Source organism: Tachyglossus aculeatus, chromosome 3 (assembly GCF_015852505.1).
Source record: "Tachyglossus aculeatus isolate mTacAcu1 chromosome 3, mTacAcu1.pri, whole genome shotgun sequence".
Taxonomy (NCBI): domain Eukaryota; kingdom Metazoa; phylum Chordata; class Mammalia; order Monotremata; family Tachyglossidae; genus Tachyglossus; species Tachyglossus aculeatus.
The window spans coordinates 28,227,092-28,232,433 of NC_052068.1; positions in this window are offsets into that span (position 1 = coordinate 28,227,092).

A 5,342-nucleotide genomic window follows, 5' to 3' on the forward strand; every position below is an offset into this window, starting at 1 on the left:
ACTTGGAAGAGTATAATACAGTAGAATTAGCAGACACATTTTGGGCTTCCCATCAGGGCCAGCACCAAGAAATCCAAGTCCAGGCTCCTAGGCTCTTTCAACCTCTAGCTCAGAGCCTGTACCCTTTCCACTCTGAGAGGGGGCTAGAAAAGGAACATCTTTCTCTCTGAGAAGGAACCTGGGTTATATTTTATTTAGATGACCCACTGAAGACGCTTCGCAATGCTGGAACACTTTTGCATTCCTCTTAAGCCATGAGATGAGGGTGGAGGCCAGAGTCAGGGGTTGTAGGGAAGCAGTGAGGCCCAGTGTGAAGATCTTGGGTCTGGGAATCAGAGGATCTGGGATCTAATCTTGGCTCCACTGCCTACCTGCTTTGCGACCTCCGGCATGCCACTTCATTTCTCTGGGCTTCAGTTCCCTCTTCTGCAAAATGGGGATTCAATACCTTCTCTCCCTCCTACTTAGACTATGAGACCCCGAGGAACCTGTTTTTGAACCTGGTTTAGACAGCTGTCTACATGTTTTGTTGTCTGTCTCCCCCTTCTAAACTGTGAGCCCACTGCTGGGTAGGGACCGTCTCTATATGTTGCTGACATGTACTTCCCAAGTGCTTAGTACAGTGCTCTGCACACAGTAAGCGCTCAATAAATATGACTGAATGAGTGAACCTGATTTTCTCGTATCTACCCCATTGCTTAGTACAGTACTTGGCAGAGAAGCAGCATGGCTCAGTATAAAAAGCAAGGGCTTTGGAGTCAGAGGTCATGGGTTCATATCCCAGCTCTGCCAATTGTCAGCTGTGTGACTTTGGGAAAGTCACTTAACTTCTCTGTGCCTCAGTTACCTCATCTGTAAAATGGGGATTAAGATTGTGAGCCCCTCGTGGGACAACCTGATCATCTTGTAACCTCTCCAGCGCTTAGAACAGTGCTTTGCAATAGTAGGCACTTAATAAATGCTATCATCATTATTATTATTATATAGTAAGCCCTTAACAAATACCACTATTCTTCTTCTTATGAAGCAGTGTGCTTAGTGGATAGAGCAGGGCCCTGGGAATAAGGAGGTCCTATATTCTAGTTTCAGCTCTGCCACTTGTCTGTTTTGTGGCCTCAGGTAAGCCACATAAGTTCTTTATGCCTCAGTTCCCTCATCTTTAAAATGGGGATTAAGAATGTGAGACCCATGTGGGACAGGAACTGTGTCCAACCTGATTAGCTTGATCCCCCACATCTTAGTACAGTGCCTGCCACACATTAAGTGCTTAACAAATACCATAACCCCACCTCCCACAAAAGAAAAACAGGACCGGGAGTCAGAAGACCTGGGACCTAATCCATGCTCTGCCACTCTGCTGTAGGACCTTGGGCAAGTCACTTCTCTGTACCTTAATTATGACCTTGGGAAGTCACTTCTCTATGCCTTAGTTTCCTCATCAGCAAAATGAGATTAATAATAATAATAATAATAATAGCATTTATTAAGCATTTATTATCTGCAAAATACTGTTCAAAGAGGTGGGGAGGTTACAAGGTGATCAGGTTGTCCCACGGGGGGCTCACAGTCTTAATCCCCATTTTACAGATGAGGTAACTGAGGCCCAGAGAAGTGAAGTGACTTGCCCAAAGTCACACAGCTGACAATTGGAGGAGGCAGGATTTGAACCCATGACCTCTGACTCCAAAGCCCGGGCTCTTTCCAATGAGCCATGCTGCTTCTAAATACCTTTTTAGATTAAATACCTATCCTCCACCACCATTAGTCTGTCAGCTCCCCATGGGGCCGAGTCTGCGTATGGTATTGCATCTTCCCTGGTGCTTAACAAAAACAACAATTATTATTATCATCATTATCATTATTGTCATCATTATTATTATTATTTGGTGAAGTTTCAGGGAAAAGTGTTCAAGAGTGGAGTTGATGACCAGGACTGAGTCCAGCTGCGAGGTTCATTCATTCATTCATTCATTCAATCGTATTTATTGAGCACTTACTGTGTGCAGAGCACTGTACTAAGCGCTTGGGAAGTACAAGTTGGCAACATATAGACAGTCCCTACCCAACAGTGGGCTCACAGTCTAGAAGGGGGAGACAGACAACAAAACAAAACATGTTAGCAAAATGAAATGTGCAGAGGGAGGGCATTCCAGGCCAGGGGGAGGACATGAGACTTCCCGCACTTATTATCTGCAAAATACTGTTCTAAGCGCTGGGGAGGTTACAAGGTGATCAGGTTGTCCCACGGGGGGCTCACCGTCTTAATCCCCATTTTACAGATGAGGTAACTGAGGCCCAGAGAAGTGAAGTGACTTGCCCAAAGTTCCTCCCTCCCACTGGGCATTCACCTTCCTGGGTTTTGGAGCAGCCAGGGGGGTGAAGCAGGGGCTGCCTGGCCTCCCCGCTGTACAACACTGCCTGCCCCCAAAGAGGTGCAAGGTAGGTGAATAAGTAAGTTCCCTGTGAGCAAGGATCATATCTTCTTCTTCCTCTTCCAATGTCCTCTCCTAAGCACTTAGTACAGTGCCCCAGTAGGCACTCAGTAAACACTACTGACTGTTGAGAATAAGCTCAGGGTGGAAATCCTCCCCTCTCAGTAGGACACACTAGTGGCTGGAGAGACCAGCAGCTCAATTCATTCCTTCATTCATTTCATTCACTTGTATTTATTGAGCGCTCACTGTGTGCCAAGCACTGCACTAAGCACTCAGGACAGTACACTATAACAATGAAGAGACACATTCCCTGCCCACAACAAGCTTACATCCTCTAGTGGTTCTCAGTATAGACCACCATTTCTACTTCTGGAAGGGGAGTGGGAGGGACGCAATGTCAAAGATCCCCTGGGAGAGGCTGTGGCCAACCCAGAGTTTTGAAGTTTGGAAAAGGGACTCTATTTTTCAGCTGGACTTCAGCTCCTAACCCTAAAATTCTAATTAACAGAAAACCTACTCCCCCGTGTGCATGAAAAACAACTTCTCTAAATACTGGGAATTGAAAACCAACTTGCGATCATTTTCTGGTCTCGACTTCATGAGGTTTTTATGTAAATCTCCCCTTGCAGGCCTGGGATCTCCCCATTTAGCTCCTGGAACCCATGAAAGATTCATAGTCTCCCTATACATAATGCATAATTAAATCATGGGCTGATGGAGTGGAATTTATTAATTGTGAAGACACATGTGTTACCATGATACTAATTTATTTCTTTCCATTTTATTGGCATATTGCTCACTCATCTGTGGGTGCCTGCTTTGTTGCATTACTCAGGAATGGTAACATGTTGTTAAAACAAATTATCCAGACATTCTGATAGGCTGTTTGTTCGCTGATGGGAACAATGTATATTTAGCAGGAAAACTTAAGCCAATGTTGGGTGTTGGGGGAGCAGGGGGCACCCTCTCTACCCTGTGCTCCCATGGCAGCTTGAGAGTCAGAGGGGAAGTTGGAGTCTCTGAGGTAGTTTGCAGTGATTTGGGATTTTTAAGGACCCCAAATCAATCAATCAATCAATCAATCGTATTTATTGAGCGCTTACTATGTGCAGAGCACTGTACTAAGCGCTTGGGAAGTACAAATTGGCAACACATAGAGACAGTCCCTACCCAACAGGGGGCTCACAGTCTAAAAGGGGGAGACAGAGAACAAAACCAAACATACTAACAAAATAAAATAAATAGGATAGAAATGTACAAGTAAAATAAATAAATAAATAGAGTAATAAATATGTACAACCATATATACATATGTACAGGTGCTGTGGGGAAGGAAAGGAGGTAAGATGGGGGGATGGAGAGGGGGACGAGGGGGAGAGGAAGGAAGGGGCTCAGTCTGGGAATGCCTCCTGGAGGAGGTGAGCCCTCAGCAGGGCCTTGAAGGGAGGAAGAGAGCTAGCTTGGCGGAGGGGCAGAGGGAGGGCATTCCAGGCCCAGGGGATGACGTGGGCCGGGGGTCGATGGCGGGACAGGCGAGAACGAGGCACGGTGAGGAGATTAGCGGTGGAGGAGCGGAGGGTGCGGGCTGGGCAGTAGGAGGAGAGAAGGGAGGTGAGGTAGGAGGGGGCGAGGTGATAGAGAGCCTTGAAGCCCAGGGTGAGGAGTTTCTGCCTGATGCGCAGATTGATTGGTAGCCATTGGAGGTTTTTGAGGAGGGGAGTAATATGCCCAGAGCGTTTCTGGACAAAGATAATCCGGGCAGCAGCATGAAGTATGGATTGAAGTGGAGAGAGACACGAGGATGGGAGATCAGAGAGAAGGCTGATGCAGTAGTCCAGACGGCATAGGATGAGAGCTTGAATGAGCAGGGTAGCGGTTGGGATCGAGAGGAAAGGGTGGATCTTGGCAATGTTGCGGAGCTGAGACTGGCAGGTTTTGGTGATGGCTTGGATGTGAATATTCTCCACTCCTAGTGGGGCTCCTTACATTTTCCAATGTGCTCGCCCCAATTTTTTTTTTGAGGAAAAATCAATCAATCAATCAATGGTATTTATTGAGTGCTTACTATGTGCAAAGCACTGTACTTAGTGCTTGGGAGAATTAAGCGCTTAGTACAGTGCTCTGCACATAGTAAGCGCTCAATAAATACGATTGATGATGATTAACTAGATTCCAGAGTTTCCTCACCTAACCCTTGAGTGGGCCAGGCTTGAGTTGTAACTACTCTATTCCTCAAAGAGGCTTGGGCTTCCTGGAATTTAGGCCCTGAGCAAAAATGGGTGTGAACCTCAGGGTTTTAAGGATGGGTAGCCCAAGGACCATCTCCTCCTCCTGGTTGATTTTGTTTTATCATTTGCAGTAACAACCTTGAATCCTGGGCCCTGGTCAAGTAATTCTGGACTAGGGTCATGATGAGACAGCCTCCTGATTTCCCCACTTTCCCCCCTGGGGCTTAGTCTTCCTCCCTAGAGAGGTGAGCCGCTGTCAGCTGCTCAGCATCAGGGATCCAATTGGCTGAGAATTATTGATGTGCTAAGTGGAGCAGTCTTTCCTTGGGGCATTCCCCCCTCAATTTAGATTTCTATCGGTGTAATCTTACACGAAAGGCCCCCACGTCCCATCGACCCCGCACTCACCAGACACCTCGTAAATCTTTCCCTTTATTCCTTCTAAGTGACTGGGGTCTGACCTGAGCTTTCTTAATGTTACTTAGCCCACATGGAATATCTATAAGACTAGGTACTGCAAACTCTATTAAGAAAAACACACATGACCTCCACTTGTAATAGCAGAACGCAATTAATGTCAAGCATGCTTTGTTGATAAATTGGGGGTAACAAATAGATTTCACTTTTTCAAAAAGCCTGGAAAGAAAGAAAAGGGAAGAAAGATGAAAATGGGCCCGGG